We start from the raw sequence: 22,247 nt of genomic DNA, 5'->3' as shown, positions 1-22,247 counted from the left end.
TACTCGAAGAAAATGGACTTCTTCTTGAATGTTGCCCCTAGAGTTGATTTGACATCCTTTCTTAATTTTTCATGCTTTGTCTTCTTTCCAAACACAAATTTAATGTTGCTGACTATTTTGAAAACTCTATGGCCTTTGCTATTACATAGTGGTGCATCTGAGTTCCTTTCATCATTATTATCAAAGTACTTATCCATCTTTTTCAGGCGGTACTTGTGTCCTTTCGATAAGAAGCGTCTGTGCCTCATGTACACTATCTTCTTAGATGCATTAAGGGACACGTAATGGGTTCCATCTATGCACACCACGCAACCAACCTTTCCCTTGAATTGCCCTGATAAAATAAAGAGAGCAGGGTAATCGTTGATAGTAACAAAAATAATTGCTCTTAGCGTGAATGAATCTTTGCGATACTCGTCCAACATTTGAACACCTTTTTCCCATAACATTTTCATTTCCTCCATCAATGGCTCTAGGAAAACATCCATGTCAACTCTAGGTTGAACTGGTCCAGAGATAAGTAAGGTTAGCAAAAGGTATTTTCTTTTCTGCATCAACCATGGAGGGAGGTTGTAGATGGTGAGAATGACCGGCCATGTGCTATGCTTGCTGCTCCTCTCAGCAAATGGATTCATTCCATCTGTACACAGTGTGAACCTAACATTCCTTGGTTCGCTGGCAAAGTCTCGGTGGTTGTCATTGAAATCTTGCCACTGCTTTCCATTGGCTGGATGGCGAAGCTTGCCATCATTTTTGTGCTCATCAGAAGCATGCCAACTCATAAGTTTTGCATCCTCAGGGTTAGCAAACAAACTCCTCAGTCGATCTACCACTGGAAGGTACCACATCACTAAAGTAGGAATCTTTTTCTGTGCATAATAGTCAACCTCTTCTTTATCTTTGCTCATGGATTTTGAACTCTGTTGGGTGTTCTTTTGGGCCTTCTTTCGCTTCTTCCCTGCTTTACACATGGAGGCAGCACAATCCTCTCGATAGTCTTTCTTTTTCTTGTACCGACTTGCACCACACTTTGGACAACTATCCAAGTCCTTGTAATCATCACCTCGGTACAGGATACAATGATTTCTACACGCATGGATCTTCTCGACACCCATAGTCAGTGGACTGATCAGCTTCTTTGCATAGTACGTGTTAGCAGGAACTTTGTTCTCTTTTGGAAGCATATCGCCGATAATACTTAAGAACGCATCGAATCCAGCATCGGACAAACCATATGTGGCTTTTGCCATCAACAGTTTTAGCACAGCTCGTAACGTTGTGTACTCTTTGGTACAACCTTTAGACTCATCATACAAAGGCTCTTCTGCTGCCTTCTTCAAGGCCTCCATCCCTTTCATTAATAACATTGATGGTTCAGTATGACGACGCAACATTGCCTCCAAGAATTCAGCATCTTCTGCAGCCGTATCATTTGGTAAGACATGAGTTCTTGCACCATCATTTCCCCCAGCAGATCCACCAGCGGTAACATTTGGCACAACATGTTCACTCTGGGGTGTGTCGTGGAAAAACTGATCAGTAGGCATGCCTGGACCATCGGTGTCGATGTGTGCTGGGTCCCCAACTGTATAAGGCGCTGAGCTACCCTCTCCATGGTTTGTCCAAATCAAGTAATCCTTCATAAAGCCTCGACAGACTAGATGAGAAATGATTACTTCAGTATCTTCAAATAGAAGAATATTTCTGCAGTCGTAGCATGGACAATATATATGCTTCGTCTTTGTTCTCAAAGCATGGTTCTTAGCGGCATCAACAAACCTATGCACCTCAGGTATATATGACGGATCTAGTCTTGATAAGTTATACATCCATAAGGTCCTCTCCATCATGACCTGTTGAAAAGTTAGCAAATTAATTGAAATATTGTCTACGAATATTTGTTATTCAAAATAAAAGAAGACCTAACAATTAAATCAAATTGAAAAAGGAATCATGGAAATGGTGAGAGGAGAGGCAACATCTTAAACAAGAGGGCACAAAAATGCCTATCGCGTAATTAAATCAAATTTACATAAAGAATAACATCCTAAACAATATAATTTAAAAAACTAAAAAGAAAACTTACCTTTCTTAGCCACCTCCACCTCCTTCCAAGAAATGAAGATCAAAACCTCCACCCTTGTATTTTGACCTGTTGAAAAGTTAGTAAATTAATTGAAATATTGTCTACGAATATTTGTTATAAAAATAAAAGAACACCTAACAATTAAATCAAATTGAAAAAGTAAAACAAGTATCAAAAATAAATACAAAACCATAAATATATATCATTATATCACTAAAATAAATTTGACAAGGTACAAAAACACTGTTGATTGAAACTAAATATATTATATCACTAAAAAATTTGAGAAGGAAACATGGAAATGGTGAGAGGAGAGGCAACATCTGAAGCAACCTCATATATAAAAAATGCTTATCGCATAATTAAATCAAATTTACATAAAAAATAACATCATAAACCATATAATTTAATAAACTAAAAAGAAAACTTATCTTTCTCTCCCTTCCCAAGCATGGAAACACCATTCATGGAAACTACTACATATATATTTCTTGGATTCACAAATTAGAGAAGGAAACATAAAAAAGAAGATAGGAGAGACATCATATATCCATCTTAAGCAACTTTATTTGAGCAAAATAGACCATACCTAGCTATTCTACTCTCTCTCTCTCATGGTGAAACCCTAGATCCAAAAAGTAGCTCAAATTGAGCAAGAGGGCACAAAAAGAGACATTAGAGGCATCAACTAACCTTTCTTAGCCACCACCTTCCAAGAAATGAAGATTAAAACCTCCCCCTTGTATTTTGAAAAATCTGGACCTGGGCTGCAATGGAAGGTGGCTGCGAGCTACAGTTCTGCCCGAGGAGGAAGAAGGGGCTGGTGGTATTTATAGGAAGATAAATCACAGGCGGTTTGTTATGTGAACCGCCTGTGTAAAGCGCGGTTCGCATAACTGAACCGCCTGTGTAAATGGATCATTTACACAGGCGGTTCAGTTATGCGAACCGCCTGTGTTAATTGATTTACACAGGCGGTTCACATAACCGAACCGCCTGTGTAAATGGATCATTTACGCATGTGGTTTTCTTACAATAACCGCCTGTACTGAGCCTTTTATACAGACGGTTTTCAATTCTAGCGGTTCAAATTTTCAACACAGACGCATTATAACTAAAACCGCCTGTAGAAATGTTTTACCCCCGCCGGCTTAGAACCTCTGTGTACTAGTGAAGGTTTCAGCTGGGCCTGCATATTTTTTTTGGGCCAACCTCACGGTGAGGAGTATTGGGCTAATAAATTAAAGTTGTCTTAACCAGAGTGTTTTTTAAATGCTACAGTTCATGTTTAGTGGAGCTAATGATTTTAATTCCTATTTCATTCCAGTGATAAAAATGCTACAAAAAATACTTTCCAAAGTTGTGGAAAATGACCATCGGAGCTTAGTGGTTGTTCAGTTCATGTTTGTATGAGTTAATGATTTTAATTCCTATTTCATTCAATATTTTTGAAACTTTTCTTTATTTTATCCATTCACGTTTGTTTAAAGTTTTCTTCAAACGAGCTGTTTTGAATTTAGTCGTATTGAAATCCAGGCCGAGTTATGCTTTGATGCTTTAAGCAAACCTGTAGAACTCGTGTAGCTCTATCCAAAGGATCAAGTTTGAGCCAAAACCATCGAGTGAGCTGAGAGTAAAACGTTGTTGAAGATCGGGTTTCAGTCACTGTGATCGAACGATTCAGTGAACGTTTCAGTTTGGGCAGAGTTCACCCGCCGCCGCGTGTCCGGCCACCTGTCGGCCGTACGCTGTCGATGGTCCCTCCTGTCAGCCCCGACGTCGTCCACAAGACGCCACGCACCGAGTGGACACCTCAGACGTGCCATTCACCCCTCCAGAGCCTCCCATTGCGTCCGCCTTCGTTCTCGGCGAGCTCCGCCGCGCTTTGGCGAGCTTTCCCGGCCGCTCCACTGTGTATCTGGCCGAGCCAGTCCGCCTAGAGCTCCGCCTCGATGTCCTCTACCTCGACGTCCACTCCATTCCCTTAGCCGAGCACCGGTGAGGTCGCATTGCCAACTCCGTCGCGAGCTCCACCTCGCCGGAGTTCACAGAGATCACCGGCAACGTGGCCAGACCTCTCTGGTCCACCTCCGGCCGTTATTCTTCTTCCTATAGCTTCGTCTTAAGTCACTCTTGCTCGTCCGCAAGCTCTACCGCGTCGCCATTGCCGAGATCCACCGGCGTAACGCCGCGCAGCACCGCCGCTCTGCCATTCGCGACGGCAAGCACCCTAGAGTCCAGTAGAGCGCGAGCAAGTTAGGTCAACAAGTCCGCCTTGGTGAGAGGAACAAGTAGATACCCTTGGATCCGAGCGAGACCTCGCCGTCGTCGAGTTTCGCCGGCGACGAGCGTCTCCCCTGTCTCTGTCTCTCTGTCGCGTGGGTCCCGTGTGTCAGCGGATCCCACCTGTCAGTCTCTCTCTCTCACACCTCTGGTCACTGTGTAGCAGATCCTTTGCTGTTTTTGAAAAATTCATATCTTGAGTTTTACAAATCCAAATGGTGTGGTTCCAATTTTGCTAAGTTCATGTGTTAAGCTAGTTTTTATTAAAAATATGAAACATGCCATGTTTTTGCAGAAATAAATAGATATGATTTAATCTTGATTATATAGGAGGTAATGATATCTTGAGATATGTTGATCTGATGGCCATGCAAATTTAGGGTGTGGTTGCTTATGGCATAAATAGGCTCTGATAAATTTATCATGATTTTTGGATGTCTGAGTGTGAAGCTATAAATATTTCTTGTTTAAATAGGAGTTTCTTGTGGTATTTTTAATAAATAAGTTATAACTCCTTTTGTGGTGAAACTTGCTGAGTGTTGTACTCATATGTAAACAAAGCTAGGAAAAATCTGAAATCTGTTGTTTGACACTTTTTGGTAAGGTTTCACACTTTTGCGGGAAGATGATAGTGCAGCAACAAGGCATGGAGGTCTTGGGTGTGAATCTATCCCCGTCTGTGTCGATTAAGGACCGATTCGCTGCAACGTCCTCGTGTCATGTTGAACGCATGCCTAACACTTAGCTGGCTGGATAAGTCGTTCCGACCGCGAAGCCTACGAGTGCATCTCCAGCCGGATACCCCGATCTGGTTAAAGTGCGCACCCCGGTTGGTAGTAAGGATGTGCGGGGAGTCAATGACGTAAGACCGAGGTGTTAGGTTAGAGTCCTGACCGTGGCAGATTGGCGGTCCCTGGGGGTGCGGCGCCGTACGGACCCGCGACTTGGACCGGAGTTGTGCTAAAGGTGATCTGAGCTGCCCTCATGAAGTATGCTCGGGTGAGTGCTAGGAATACCTCTCCAGCTGGATAGGAATTGATTCGAATCGCCGTCTCTCCCAGATAGTGAGAACTTGACTCGGGCTGTCGCACGTAGAACTCACTAAATAAACTTAATGGTTATGATGAGAATGTTGATAGCTATGTGATAATCCGGATATGGTTATTATTGTGATGCTTAAATACTCAAGTATATGCTTAGAACAGGTGCTAATCCTGTGGATAGTTGTTAAAGTAATGAACCTGTTGCTTAAATATTATAAATGGGTTACTTACAACTAAAGCTTTTTATGCAAAAGGTGAGTCAAACCAGTCCATAAAGATCAGCCTTGCATACTCCTTGGTGTCACTTTATTTTTGGTTTATGACGGGTAAGTCTAGCTGAGTACCTTCTCGTACTCAGGGTTTTATTTACCCCTGTTGCAGATGATGTCGTTTATCATGGCTATTGTGCTAACTGTCATCATCCGGCTGCGGACGATGAGTAGATCATGGGCGTGATCACCTTCTCTATCTTCAGTTGTGCTTTTGTTGGGTCTGACCATGGAGCTGGCATGTAATTTAAACTGAGTGTGTGATGTTTTAAAACTACTTTGTTTCCGCTACTACTCTGGTTTGTAATAATAACCTCTTTTAAACTTTGATGTGATGTAAAACTATGTTCTGTGTTGAATGGATGTAATCTGTGATAGTGATGCTTGATCATGTACGATCTTTGTTGTATGTTGGTTGAATTGAGGTCTTCTGAGACTTCGTCGGACTACCAGGTTTATATGGGTTCAAGTCCATTGGCTTGACTACTTTTGGTCGCTAATTCACTTGAATTCTTATAAATTGGACGGTTCTGTTACACCTAACGCATCGGCAGACTTAGTGCCGACGCAACAGAGGTTTATGAATCAGTCAGGGTATGTCAATTCAATGACAATACCCAATTACCACTCATCGGCAGGGTCTATGCCGATGAATATCAATAATGGATGGCCTGGGCAATTTGTGTTTCCACAGCAGAATCATCAGGCTACCGATTTTCAGCAGGGCCAAGTCCAACCTGGGTTCCAAAGTCAAGGGTTGATCAACCAGCCGATGAATCTCGGCCAGCAGTATGGTGGTCAGCTATTTGGTGGTCAGTAGATTGGTGGTCAGATGATTAACCCAATGTTTCATGCAGACCGCGCACCGCACAGACACGTGGAAGCTTATCAACAGGTGCCAGATCCACAACCACCCCATCGGCAGGATGCCGATGCTTATTGGGCCGATAAGATTGCTGAAGTAATGAGAGACCAATTTGGGATAAAGCCCAAAGTCAATACTTACTCTTATTGGACACCGTATCCTCCTACATATGATTTAATTCCACTTCCAAATCGGTACAAAGTACCAGATTTCACTAAGTTTTCTAGACAGGATGATACATCAACCATGGAACATGTCAATAGGTTTATCATCCAATGTGGAGAAGCTGCTAATAGGGACGAGTTAAGGGTTCGCCTGTTCTCGTCATCATTGTCTGGATCGGCGTTTACTTGGTTTATATCGTTACCTCCCAACTCAGTGATTACTTGGGCCGATCTAGAGAAGCAGTTTTAGAATTACTTCTTTTCGGGAGTCCATGAGAAGAAGATCACTGATTTGGTCAAATTGAAGCAACGCAATGATGAATCGGTTGAAAGTTTTGTGCAGAGGATACGGGAAGTCAAACAAATGTTACAGTCTGGTTTTGGACGATCGGCAGCTAGCCGCTTTGGCTTTTCAGGGTTTGTTGCCGCACATCAGGGACAAGTATGCTTCTCAGGAATTCGAGAGCTCGAGTCACTTGGTGCAGAGGATTTCTGATCAAGATATTAGACATTTTGAACCCAAGAGAGCGTGGAATAAAAAGGTGTCCTTTGTTGATGAAGTAACAAGCTCAGATTCTAATGAGGAACCAGTCATCGGCTTAGCAGAATGGGTGAAGAACAAGAAGCCGATGTCTTGTCCTTTTGGGCACAAAGAGCCAGAGAAGTTCGCATTTGACATCACCAAAGCCGATAGGATATTTGACTTTCTACTGCAGGAGGGTCAGATCAAGTTGTCACCCAATCATTTGATCCCATCGGCTGAAGAGTTGAAGAAAATGAAATATTGCAAGTGGCACAATGCAACTTCTCACAGCACCAATGAGTGCAAAGTTTTTAGACAACAGCTGTAACCGGCTATAGAGTCCGGGAGAATCAAATTTGATAGCTCCAAAGCCCAGAAGCTGATGAAGATCGATCAACATCCTTTCCCAACAAATATGCTGGATGCTAAGGGAAAAACCAAGGTCTTGACGTCGAAAGCAGCTGAAAGGAGTTTATCGGTGGATCCCCAGCATCAGATTACTGCTGCCGATGCCAAAGGAAAAGGTCTGATCCAAGAAGGTTCTAACTCAGGAAGGCCTCCACGATCTAGTATTGTGATAACTCATAGAAGGCCTCGGGAGACCTGGCAGCAACGGGAGGATCGATATCGGCGCCAGCAGGGAGATTATCATCGGGAAGAAGAAAGACACCGACGAGAGTGGGATCGGTACAAGGATCACTGGAACTGCCCGTTCTTTATTCATTGCTGGGAACAGAACATTAAACTACCCACTGTTAGAGATTGCCCTAAGTGCAATGGCTATGATCAGTATGACAGGTCTGATCGGTACTACCACGATAATGATCGGCGGTTTGATGGGCCGATTAGAGGGAGAGCGTCGGTTCATGATCGGCTGGGGGCAGGCTCCGTGTGCATAATAGGCTTGGTGATCGTGTTGAGTACTTTCCCAGGAATCGGGAAGAGCTTGAAGAGATGGCTAATGCACGAGTTCTCGATAAGTTCATATTTTGTAGGGATGCTAATACTCATTGGATGGAGTCAAGAGAATATCATCGTCCATCAGCAAGGCAATCACCACTCCCTCCATGGTGTCCAGAAGGATTGACCAAGACACAGAAGAGGAGATTGCAGCGCGAGAGACGAGAAGAGCTGAGCAAGGGTGAGAATTCTGGTCAGCCAGGGGGTCAGCAACAATCAGATCCTAAAGGGAAAGGGCCATCGGCAGATGTTAACATGGTATTTATGTTGCTGATGGAGTTCTTGGCGCCATCTAGTGATGACGAGGAGTTAAAATTTTCCAACCAGATAGCTTAGTTGGCTTTGGATCCGATGACGGCCATCTTTGAAAAGCCTGCTGACAACGAGAGGCAGCATCTTAAAGCTCTGTTTGTCAAAGGGAGAGTTGATGGTCAGCCTATGACCAAGATATTAATTGATGGAGGAGCTGCTATCAACATCATGCCATATGCAGTTTATCAGAAACTTGGAAAAGGAGATCAAGATTTAACCAAGACCGATATGATGCTCAAGGACTTTGAAGGGAATGTGTCTCCGGTCAAAGGGGCAATATGCGTCAAGTTGACCATCGGCAGCAAAACCTTGCCGACAACTTTCTTCGTGATCAGCGGAAAAGGTGCCTATAATTTGCTCCTAGGGAGAGATTGGATTCATGCTAACTGTTGCATCCCATCTACAATGCACCAATGCTTGGTCCAGTGGGTAGGTGACAAGATTGAGATTGTCCCGGGAGACTCTTCCTACGTTATTGCATCGGCAGAAGCGGACACTTATGGAAGGACTAGATGCATCTCAGGAGAGATTTGGGAGAAGGATTTCCTCAAAGTCGCCGATTATGAAATTCCGCCGATCCAAGCAGTCGGTTCTGACGAGGAGTTTTAATGGATAGGTTCGCCGATGATGGAAAATTAGGCCAGGGATTCACATTGGCTGATGATTTAATAGAGGTAGATATAGGTAGTGGAGACAAACCTAGACCTACTTTTATTAGTGCTAAGTTAAATTCTGAGTGTAAGCAGCAGTTAACCGATTTGTTAAAGGAATATAAAGATTGCTTTGCTTGGGATTATACTGAGATGCCTGGTTTAGACCGATCAATTGTTGAACATTGGTTACCTATCAAGTCTGGATTTCGGCCACATCAACAACCAGGTCGCCGATGTAATCCCAATATTCTTCCTGATATCAAGGCCGAAATAACCAAACTTATCGAAGCTAAATTTATTCGGCAGTGTCGGTATGCCGAGTGGATTTCCAATGTTGTTCCGGTTTACAAGAAAAATGGGAAGCTTCGGGTTTGCATTGATTTCAGGAATCTTAACAAAGCCACACCGATGGATGGTTACCCAATGCCAGTTGCCGATCTGTTAGTTGATGCTGCGGCTAGGCATCAGATTATCAGCTTTATGGATGGCATGCAGGATACAATCAAATATTCATGGCTGAGGAAGACATCCCGAAGACTGCATTTAGATGTCCTGGTCATGTTGGGTTGTTTGAATGGATAGTCATGACCTTTGGCTTGAAAAATGCTGGTGCTACTTATCAAAGGGCCATGAATTTTATCTTTCATGAGTTCATCGGTAAGCTGGTGGAGATTTATATTGATGATGTGGTGGTCAAGTCTGGAGATTTCACAAAACATCTTGCCGATTTGCGAAAAGAGTTAGAATGCACAAGGAAGCATGGTTTAAAGATAAATCCCAATAAGTGTGCATTTGGTGTATCGGCAGGACAGTTTCTTGGTTTCATGGTGCATCAGAGAGGGATTGAGATTAGCCGAAGATCCATTGATGCTATCAATAGAATAGTTGCTCCTACTAACAAAACTGAGCTCCAGTCCTTGATCGGCAAGGTAAATTTTATCAGAAGGTTTATATCCAATTTGTCTGGTAAAATCTGTGCTTTCAGTCCTTTACTCAAATTAAAAGCCGATTAAGAATTCGTATGGGGAAAAGAGCAACAATTGGCCCTAGATGAAATCAAGAATTACTTGGTGAATCCTCCAGTCCTGATTCCACCTCAGCAAGGAAAGCCCTTTAGATTGTATTTACCTACCGATGGGATGGTCATCGGTTCAGCTTTGATTCAAGAATTTGAAGGGAAGGAGCGAGTAATTTATTATTTAAGCAGAAGGTTGATTGATGCTGAGACCAGGTATTCAGCTATCGAAAAGTTATGTTTATGCCTATATTTCTCTTGTATTAAGTTGAGGCACTATTTATTATCGGCCGAATGCACTGTTATATGCAAAGATGACGTGGTCCGATATATGCTGTCTATGCCAATTATGATTGGCAGGATCGGTAAGTGGATTTTGGCGCTATCGGAGTTTGATCTGCGTTAAAGGACAGATCATGGCCGATTTTGTGACTCAACATCGTGGTGCAGTGAAAACTTTGGAAATTGTGCCTTGGACGCTCTTCTTTGATGGATCCACGTGTGACCGGGGGGCAGGAATCGGCATAGTGCTAATTTCCCTTCGGGGAAGGAAATATGAGTTCTCCTTGCCGATTGCTGCCACATCGACAAATAATCAAGACGAATAATCAAGCTGCCACATTGATAAAGGGGTTGGAGCTATTAAGAGAAGTTCATGCTGATGCTGTTGAAGTCTTCGGGGATTCTATGCTGATTATAAATCAATTGGCTGGAAGCTATGAATGTCGCAGCGAAATTCTGATAACTTATCACGAGAGGAGTATGCAGTTGTTAAAGGAATTCAAGGATTTCCGATTAGAACATGTTCCTCGGTTGCATAATGAGGAGGCCAATCGGTTGGCTCAACTTGCCTCGGGATACCAGCCCATGTTGAATACAATATCGGCAATTGGTGCCGATGATTGGAGAAAAGAAATCGTTGATTATTTGAAGGATCCATCCAAGAAAGTTGAGAGATGTGTTCGGTTTCAAGCCACCAAGTATGTGCTCCTCGGGGATGAATTATATTATTGAACAATTGATGGGATTCTTCTCAAATGCTTGGGTGAAGATGAAGCTAAAAGTTTGATGGGAGAAATCCATGAAGGAGTATGTGGAGCACATCAGTCGGCATTCAAGATGAAGTGGATGATTAGGAGGAATGGATATTATTGGCCAACCATACTTGAAGATTGCTTTCAATATTTCAAGGGATATCAAGGGTGTCAGAGGTTTGGCAATATTCAAAGAGCACCCGCATTGGCCATGAATCCCATTATTAAGCCTTGGCCGTTCCGGGGATGTGCTATTGATCTAATCGGTCAGATTTATCCGCCTTCTAGTAAAGGGCACAAATTCATCTTGGTTGCTACTGATTATTTTACCAAATGGGTTGAAGCTATTCCTTTGAAAAAAGTTACGTCGGCCAATATGATTGATTTTGTTAAGGAGCATATTATTTACCGATTTGGAATTCCTCAAACAGTCACTACCGATCAGGGTACTATGTTTACATTAGGGGAGTTTGATGAATTTGCAATCGTATGGGAATTAAAGTATTAAATTCTTCTCCTTATTATGCTCAAGCTAATGGACAGGCCGAGGCATCTAACAAAGGAATTATCAAGCTTATTAAAAGAAAAATTGAAGAAAATCCTAGGAGGTGGCATACGTTGTTAAACGAAGCTTTATGGTCCTATCGGATGGCTTGTCATGGATCGACCAAAGTTTCACCTTATCAGTTGGTGTATGGGCACGATGCAGTGCTACCTTGGGAGGTTAAGGCTGGATCTAGACGACTATCTTTTCAGGATCAATTGGCTGCCGATGATTATGCTACATTGATGACAGACAAATTGGATGATTTAACAGGACATCGGCTAAGAGCTCTGATAAGTATAGAAGAAAATAAGAAAGGGGTTGCTAGATGGTATGATAAGAAGGTAAAGGCTAAGGAGTTTGCCGATGGAGATTTAGTATGGAAACTAATCTTACCGATCGGGACTAAAAGTTCAAAGTTTGGGAAGTGGTCTCCTAATTGGGAAGGTCCTTATCGGATAAATCGATCTGCTCATGGCAACGCTTATATCTTGGAAACTCTCGAAGGAGTTGAATTTCCCAGAGCATTAAATGGCAAATATTTAAAGAAGTATTACCCGAGCATATGAGTCGATGCATGAAAGATTAAGTGCCGATAACATTCCTATCGGCTGAATTAAAACTGTATCTGGGACCGGACTTAATGTTTTAAACAGATGCCGATAACAGTCCTATCGGCTAGACGAAAATGGTTAGAATAAAGAAGCAAAGAGCACCGCCGATGAAGAGTTCACATGTTCAACAGCGCCTGGATCGTTGATATGGCGCGCAGACGGATCTGGGTGGCTTCTTCTATCTCCTTTACGTCATCATCGGCAGAGCCCTCCACTGGCTTCAGCTTCTTCTTCATCTGCAGCGCTTTGCAGCCATGGATATTTCGCTCTTGTTCAAGAAGTTTGATCGCCTCAGGCAGCTGGCTTTCCTCTTGTTGAGCTTGGGACAAGGCTTCTTCTACTTGCTTGAGTTCTGCCAACAGGGCTTCTCTTTTTGCCGATAGATCAGAGATCTTATGCTTCAGCGCATCTCCTGAGGACTTCAAGATGCCGATGTTCTTGTGCTTCTCATCGGCAAGATGCTTCACTTTCATCATCTCCTCAGAAAGCTGAGCCTGAGCAGCTCTATCGGCAAGACGCTGGGTAGCCTTTTGATATTGCAGCTGACGGCTCTCTAGATGTGCAGCTTGGAAAAGGATTTCTTCGGCATCGGCAGGAATTTGGCCTCTGAGGGTCTTGAACAAGGCCTTGGCCAGGTCGGAGTCATCAACCAGTTGGGCCGTGTCTTGATGAAGAAGGGCTGATAATTCTTCTAACTTTGCCCTGATCTATGCCGATGTGATTCCAACTGCTCGGGAAGAACTTGCCTCCTCGCCTTCATCTTCAGAGATGTCGATGGCAAAGGAGAACAAGCTGTCAGGAGAGTCCTGTTCCTGAAAGAAAAAAACAAAATAAGTTATTCTATGATCAAGTGTTGGTAAATGATGCAGGTAGAAATTGGGTAACTTACTTGCTTCAGGGCTATTTCTCGCCTCTGACTGGATGATGCCGATGGAACCACGAGCTGATTGGCTGGAATCGCCGATGAGATTGTGTCAGCTGAAACGATTGACAGAAGTGATTAGGTAAAGTGGAGAAATAGGTTCATTGGCAATAAATGGAAAATATATTACCTTGAGGGGATGCAGTACTCGTCTCGACCGAAGAAATTACCGATGCTATGATTAGACTTGCTGGGTCAGCAGTCTGCTCGTGTACATCAGCCAATACTTCTTCTGGCTAGGGTTCCTCTGGCTGGGGCTCTTCCACTTGAGGTTCTCCTTGTGGCTGAGGAGGAGAAGGAATTTGCTGTGTCTGGGCTTCTGGAGAAGAAGGGGATGATTCTACTAGGATTGGAGATACTGGCGGAGGAGAAGGCGTTGCTGTTCTTTGGCGCTTTGCTTGTGATCTGGTGCTCTTGGAACCTTTCCTCTTCGGTTGACTAGACTGGGGGCATCAGCACTTGTACTTCTGGTCCTTGCCGATGCGCCGGTGTGCTGATACAACAACGAAGATTTATGAGTATAGGTGTAACAGATGTTGGAATGGAATCGGTATGGATGAAAGAGTTTAAAAAAATTACCTTGAAGGCCTGTGCTAAAGTAGAGGCAGCTACCGATGGAGATGCCTTCGTCCGCTTGGTGGTGACTTTTTTGAGGCGCACACCTCGATGCATGATAGCAGCCAAGGTGGGAGCGTTGTTGCCGATTAAGGAGATCGGGCCCGATGGAAGGAGCTCAATCGGCTTACCACTCCTACTGACCGATGGTGGTGTATCGTCAACCTATATGAGATGAAGAAAGAGGGTTACTGATTGAAAAGGGCAATGATGAAATTGAAACATTGGTTTAAGAATACTAACAGTATTGTCAGGGACCTTGTATTGAGGGTCAATCATGCCACGGTACGTAAGAGCCGATCTGCAGAACAGGTGCTCTTTCCATTCTTCCCACCATTGTTTGTATGCCTGAGTAATGAAGAGGGCCGGGATCCAATCTGATAAATCGGCATCTGTATCGGCATTTGGTGGCAGTTGAGCTATTCTGGTCCACTCAAGAAGACTAGTGATAGTTTCCCTGGGTTTTATCACATCGGCATAACAAAGTGCAATCGGTAGCTAACCGAAAGCCAGTTGATGGGCTAGTGCCGATGGGTTGTAGAATTCATAGGTCTGGTTGGAAGCCTTCCCACTGCCGAAAAAGTTTACTAGTATGGCTCTTAGGGTGATAAGTGCCATCATCACATCATGATCCTTATTGAGAGCATCGTTGAAGGGATGGAAGACCAAAGGAAATCTAGTGTCTGGGTCTTCATAAGGCATCCATGCTCGTTGATCTCTGGTCAGGCCCTCGTACAGAGTCTGAAAGAATCGGCTAACCTGATCTACGTTACCCCCTGTGCCAGGCAAGACTATGCCAACCTCACCAAAGTTCAGAGGAGGACGAGTTGCCGATTCTTCTTCACCCAGTTCATGATCCTCGGCTATATCCCTAGGGAAACGTTGTGCAAAGAGGTCGAACTCGAGACGCTTGTGCATATGGAGGCTGAGCCACATATTGATGAACCACCAGGAACCCCCTAAGTTGCCGATGGGTTGGCCGAGCAGAAGTTTTCGGGCTATTTGGTGGAGAAGATGATAGGCAGAGCCAAGCAGGTATCAGCCGAGGGGAAATCGGCCACCATTAGCTAATCTCTCTGCTGCCGATAGGTAGACAAAGGTTGGTCCTGCCGATCGACCGCAGAACACAAATTTGTCCAGCCACATGTTCAGAAAGGTGGTTTGTTCCTTTATGTTAACAGGCCCTGTTCTACGGTACTTCTGAATGTATCCAGACCAGCCGCCGATAGAGCGTGTTTCCACCTTAGCACTAGGTGTGGTATCAAATATGTTACTACTATCGGCAGTGGATACATCTAGGCCGGTGAGCATAAGCACATCGGCAAGGGTGGGAGAAGCAGGGCCATGGCCGAAAACAAAGGCATTGAGTGTGTCTGACCAGAAATATGATACGGCAATCAGAAGTGACTCATTCCTATGCATATCGGCAAGGGACAACCTGATGCATTGATCCAGTTTTCGCTCACCCCACTGAACCTCATTTGAATGGCTGACTCTCTGTTGATATTTGGGAACACAATAAGGAATTGATCCGCAAGCACACGGATATCGGTGAGCATTTCACCCGGGAAATTATCCAGAGTATCGTATTTATTTTTTTACCACTAGGAGAAAGAGTGCATCTGACTAACTGGTCTATTACTACTAACCTTTAGGCACAAAGAATGTCTTTCGATGTGAGTGATAAATAGAGAAGACTGCAACCGTAGTCTCCTTCTAACCTTGGTAAGGATGATCTACTGTTCTAATGGGGAGGCTAACGGAATCTAGACACCACAAAGGATGTTCGACCCGCACCTATAAACCCTATCCTTCCTGCTAACGAGATGTGATCTACAAAGGTAGCTCGGAAATGTCACATTCCTCACTACTACCACGGTCCAGCTAGTCAGGGAATATCTATGAGTACCCCAGCCTAAACACCACGTTTACGCCAGCAATGATTACTCTAAACTCTACGCGAAGAGATTAAAGTAAACTCATAAACTATAAGAATAATAAAACAAGAACTTACTAGAATTTAGAAGTCGAATTACTGAAGAATCCTAGGAGCAAGCTTCGGGTTAGGAGAACTTGATCCCGCAGGTACAAGCTTGGAGTAGACACCGACAGGCCGGGCTTCCTCCACTCTACACCTCCACTCTATATCTCTCAATCTAGTAGAAACTAGAAGATCTATTTCTACCTTACATTGATTGCTAAGCCTAAAAAGAAATATTAATTAGAGAAGAGGTTTTCCTTCGAGGGCACCCCTCAGTCTCTATGATAATTTCTTCATGTCTTCCAGGGGCCAGGGGGGCCTCGCTTATATAGTCCTCCCCTTCTATGCGTTTTTGGGTCGATAGCCGAGGTGGTACTATGTTTTTCTTGATCCAATAGGTCGGTGGAATATCCCGAGCGAAGGAGTCCTGAATTGGCTCCAGAAGGGGGGCGGGCGCCCAGGCTTCCAGGGCGGGCGCCCTGGGCCTGGCCCAGCTTCGCCTCCGCTTCGGTCTCGTGGCTTCTGGAGTCTTCTAGATGATGTAAAATTGCGCGGTGCGTTGATATCTCTATGTAATCCTGACATGTGGGCCTTTCTTCCTTATTTCCTGATAACCCCCTGCAGAAATAGATAAACAACAAAACTCGTGGAATTCTGTCAGATCAAACCCTAATTCTATGTGCTGGTTGCATATTGGTCCTTTCTCTTGTTTATTTGATAATTAAAATTGATACTTAAGAACCGTCAACAAATACCCCCATACTTAGGCTTTTACTCGTCCTCGAGAAAAGGATGGTTAAGAAAAATATCTGGGGTAAAACATTTTAATGCATTTTATATTTGCAGGGTGTTAAAATTTCCACTGTGTACCATAGTCAGGGAAGTATATGATTAAGAGTAAAGATCCTTTCTTCTCAATCCTGTCACTTGGAGTTTTTGTATATTTTTAAAAGAAAGTTAGCATACATTTTTATCCTCATAGGTTCTCTCAGATCACTCATTATCTTTTGTATATATATCTCACTGAGGTTGTTTTATTTTGCAAAAATTCTTAAGCATACTCACTTTGCATTTATTGCCTGATCAAAACAGGATCCGAGGAGGGGAATGTCATACTCTTAGATCAAAGACTTTAAAAACTTTGTCAACTCTTGCTGGCATATTGCTTATTAGAGGGACCATGGGCTATCATATTTTTTTTTAAGTGGATACCGAGGTACCCCTAATTCTACTGCCGGACACTTGTCTATTTTTTCTGCGAGGTTGTCGAGCACTTGCTCCTTTTTATTTCCTCGAATTATCTCTATTTTTGCATAGCCCATGCCTCTATTGCAATAATACTTCGGAAGAGTGAATCTTACTGAAATAGTGTCTTGATCTTGGGAGCATGATAAATCTCTCAACAAGGGTCTAACTCATTTTGAACAAACTCAATACAGAGCAGATAGCTTTTATAATCATAATTAATATTTCAGTTTTATCAGGCATATAAAACACTGAGGATGGTAGCTAGAAATTTGAATATTTTGAAATAAATTCTCCAAGCAACAATGATATCAAGAATAAGAAACTTATACTCTATCATCACATATTCCATTTGACTTAAGTAACACAGGGTTTTAAAATGATTTTATAATAATTGCAAGTTTTCAGAAAATATCACAGATTGAGATTAATCATGATTAGAAATATTTTAATCTTTTTAATTTATCATGTCGGAAACAGTAATCTGCATAATCCAAAATATGTGTAAAGTAAAGTGTGCAGAGTGTGTACCTGAATCGTGGAGTGGTGTAGTCGGAGTGTGTTTGGCATGTTGAGGGATCTTATAACACTCCAAAATTTTTAATTTTGGATTGTTATTAGAAAAACACTAAATTAATTAAGGATTTAAAAATTTTTTGTAAAATATTCCAAGATTTTATTCATTGTTGTTATTATAAAAGGAGAAAAATGTGGAATTTTAAAACTCTTATAAAATTAAGTGAAGGGTGTTTTGTTTTGTTATTGTGTGCTTTGTGCCCTAGCTTTGTTTGGCTTGTGTAAAAAAAAGAATTACAAAATTTCCAGCGAGGCCACGTTTAGGTCCTTTTGGTTTTCAGAAAATTAAAGCTCCAAAAGTCCTATTTGAAAACTAATTCAAAAGAATCAAGTTGGAAAATAATTTAGAAATTTGTTAAGGCTAAAATATATTTAGATTTCAAAAATAAGAAAGAAAACAAATTCCAAGATAATTCCTTTTGAAATATAGTTTGAAAATTGTTTGACAAAAGAATTTAGGATTTCTGTTTTAAAAAAAAAAGAGAAGAAGAGCTTTCTCTCTTGGGCCGCCTCCCTCTCCCCACGGCCCAACACCCCCACCACGCGCACGCCTCCTGCAGCCTCGCGGCCCAGCTGCGCCGGCCCAGCAAGCAGCGCGGCCCGCACCCCCGCCCGTGCCGCTGCCAGGCGGACCCCGCTTGCCAGCTGCGCCCCGAGTCGCTTACAGGTGGGGCCCGCACGTCAGCTGCGTCCCTAACCTCCCTCCGCATCGCGCGGGAGCTGCTGCCGCCGCCCGATCTTCCTGAGCACACGAACCGAGGATGGCCGTGGCCTATAAAGGCCCTCGGCTGCACCCCGCCCCCCCCCCTTGAACCCTAGGGCACCGCCGCGGGCCACCCTAGAACCCTAGCAGCGCCGCCACCATTGCCACCGCCCGAGCTCCACCCGCCGTCGGTGATCTCCTCCCCGACCCCATCCCCGACGACGAAAACCGATCCCCGAGCTTCGTATCGAGGTGAGGAACTCACCGGAACTTCTCCCGCTCTCTCTATCCCTTCCTTTCGCGTGAACGGCATCGCCGGAGTTCTTCGGCCGCCGTCGAGCCGCCCCACCGCGCGGCCCGTCCTCCTCGGTCTCTCTCTCGCTTGGCTTGTAGGTGCATCGCGTTCGCCTCGGCGTGCGCATCACGCTGGTGCCCTTGGCACGGCCTCCCCTGCACCGCAGCGCCGTCACGGCGAGCCGCAGACGCGCGGCCATGGAGCGCCGCCGCGGCCGGCCGTCCTCCGCCACCGCGCACCGGCCCCGGTCCACCGTGGACCGGTGGACCCGCACCCCCGCCCCGGTCCACAGGCGCGGGCCGTGGACCGGCCAGTCCCGCAGCGCCACGTGGCTAGTCTAGCCGGCCACCCACGCTGGCCCTGGCCGTTTTGCAAAATGCCCCGTGTGGTTTTCAGAAATCAACCCGCAGTCCATCCCTTTTCAAAAGTAATTAGGTTTAGGTCCAGAATTTAGCGGTTCAGACCCTGTGCTTTAGGGAAATAGTGCCCACAGTCCAAAACACATTTAAAATTCTGTTTTAATTATTTAAAATACGAAAATTAGTTCTGTTTATTCACAGTCTTGCCACTGATCTAGTTTTGGCCATAGAATGCGCGTTTCAACTCCGTTTAATCCCGTTTTTGTCGCGTTAGTTTTGAATCGCTGCGCTCTGCGTAGTAGTATAAATATTTATCATGTATCTTATTCTTGAATTTATTAAATATAATTTGATTAATATTTATTAAATAGCTTTTAAATTAGGAGCAATCTAGTTGTAATTCGGTTCTCGTTGCGTTGTGACTATGTCGGCGTAATCTATATGTTAGCAATGTTGTTTTCATTGTCTCGTATTTAGGAGTTTAAATAATTTGATTAACGTTTTGAATGCTTTTCTATTTAATTAAGATAAAGACAATATAGGATTATATTTTGGTATCCTTATAATCAAATGTGAACTTAAATACTTCTTAATTATAATTTGATTATTTAAACATGAAGCACATAAATAATTTAAGTAATACTTATCTAAGTCTTTTTGAACTAAAAGTAAATTATGTTTATAATTTTGATCTTTTATAAATAAATAATTAAATGCTCACGTTATTAATATTAACTATAATGTTTCTTTATTAATTATACCTTGATTAGTTTTAACCTGATATATAATCACTTGATTAGTTTCTTTCATATAATCCATATTTCAAAACTATAAATGCTTAATTGGCTTCAGTGGTATATAATTACTTATAATAATTATGACTAAAGTTTAACTCCAGCTTTATAGTTTGGTCAACTCAACTTTTAGACAAAGTCTATCACCTCTTTTCATAAAATACGACCAGCGTATAGTCGTCTTCTCCGTTACACTTCGAACCTCGAAAGTCGTGTCTGTTTAACGATAGCTCCGTTCTCAATCGTTCTCGCGTGTCTCGATCGTAACATCAAGCCGTGTCATTTAGTGCGCTCTTTCTAAGCTTTTCTTTTGATTGTTGTTTGTTCTTAGTCGTGATTGTTTGTTTGTCTGTTCGTGTTGTTTGGTTGCTACGAGTAGAAGCGCGGTTCATCAACAGTGAAGATCAGGAGCTGAGGACCGACAGTCGAAGCCGAAGTTGGAGATCAGAAGAAAGAAGCTAAAGAATTTTGAGCAGATATACACTGGGAATTAAGGCAAGTGCAGGCACCCATTGATCATATTGTACCTATGAACTTTAAATACATTTACTTTCCATTGCATGTGTCTTAATACTGCAAACCCTAAGGACATGACTAGTCTTCTACTATATTCCTTGTATACCTGGGTTTTATACATGGGTAGTATAGTGAATAGTAGATATGCTTAGTTGCTCTACTCATCTAATCTATATAATAATAGTAATAATGATCTTGCTTAATAAATTCTTCAATGATGATAAATGATTAAATGATGAACAATGGTCACTTCGGTGATGGAGATGTTGCGGTGCTTGCGAGCATCGTGTTTTGGTTGAGGACAGGGGGAACGGGTACTGTTGGTGGTCCGGTTTGCCGGGCGTACCCGTCTCTGCTCTCCGTAAGGACTTAGTCAGGGAGCGGCCCCCTGGGACTTACAGTGCAGCTCCAAGCTATATGGCTCTGGCTTGACTAATTAGCAGGACCTCCACTAGTAGGGTGTTACTTTCCGGGTAGGCGTGAGGAAGTAACTTGGGTAATGAATATTAAGTTAGCGGCTGCTCGGTATGCCATGGCTATGGGTATCGACTGTCGAGCGCCCCGGCGAAAACTTACGAGTGGCATCCTATTAGTTGGACCCTATGAAAGGTCTCGTAGTGAGACCCTGCCTGCTCACCTCGGCAGTGTTTTGGGGAGTCGCGACCCCGGGCAAATGGGAATCACGACTTGGAGTGAAAGTGCACACCTCTGCAGAGTGTAAAACTGATGTATCAGCCGTGCTCACGGTCACGAGCGGCCCAGACCCTCACTTGATGAGCAAATTGGATTCACTGGATACTTGGAGGCGAAATTTGGTTGAGGTTGCTACCTCGTGCTTTGGCGGAATGGCTATTCCGTGTTGGCAGGATTGCTATCCTGTGTTCTAAATTGGGATTGCTATCCCATGACCTTAATGGGGTTGCTACCCCGAGTTACTATCTCAGGTTGCTACCTCGGTAATAATTATAATGATGATTAATAAAATTGTTAATATACTTTCATCTAATTAAGGGTTGGGATGCTTCACTCATATTTAGTAATAGGTTGTTTTAATAAAAGAATTGTAATAAAAGTGTACCAACTAAAAAGCTCACCTGCAGTTAAACAGTGTCAGCTTTTCCTTTGATTAAGCCTTGCATGTCATTATACTTTCCGTCTGTACTTGCTGAGTTCGACATGAACTCACCCTTGCTATTTCCCCCACACCCGCAGTGTGTAGTAAAGTGCTGCTCAGAAGAAGGATAAAGAGGTCATGGAGTTTTCTAGAAGCTTATGGGAAGTGCTTGGCGTACGGAGCCCGCAGTCAACCGTCCCTGAGAAGATTGGAGCCTAAGAAGTTTAGCTACTGTTTCCGCGTACTCTAATGTTTTGTAAGTGTTATTATAAATATGTTTTTCCGCTATATATAACATTGATTCTGATATTTCTATTCTTTTGTTATATGTGTGGACTTCCTGGGCACACATATGACGACTCTGGTCTTATTTTAAAAGCCAGGGTATGACAGGAATGGTATCAAAGCAATGTTGACTGTAGGTCGTATGCCTAGATAGCACTGGCCGATTTCTAAAGCTTATTTAAATATAAAACTATTTTCTCATCCCTTGGCTCTTTGACTCTGATTATTTTCTCATCTTTGTCATGTTGTATTCCCTCCTTGAATAGCTTCCTTTGAGCTATTTCTATTAATCTCCTTGGCTTTTGTTTAGTTGTTTTACTTAAGTTTTCAAAACTTATTTTATTCCAAAATTCGATGGCCCTTCATCATCTCGAACTTACCTTTTTAGGATGACCACCACTATTGAAGAAGCACGTGTAGTGTCGTTGATGTGTTGCGTGCTTGTTTTGTTTGGTTTGATGTTTTGTGTGTTGTCTC

This window comes from Sorghum bicolor, chromosome 7 (assembly GCF_000003195.3).
Source record: "Sorghum bicolor cultivar BTx623 chromosome 7, Sorghum_bicolor_NCBIv3, whole genome shotgun sequence".
NCBI lineage: Eukaryota > Viridiplantae > Streptophyta > Magnoliopsida > Poales > Poaceae > Sorghum > Sorghum bicolor.
This window is presented reverse-complemented; position numbering follows the sequence as displayed.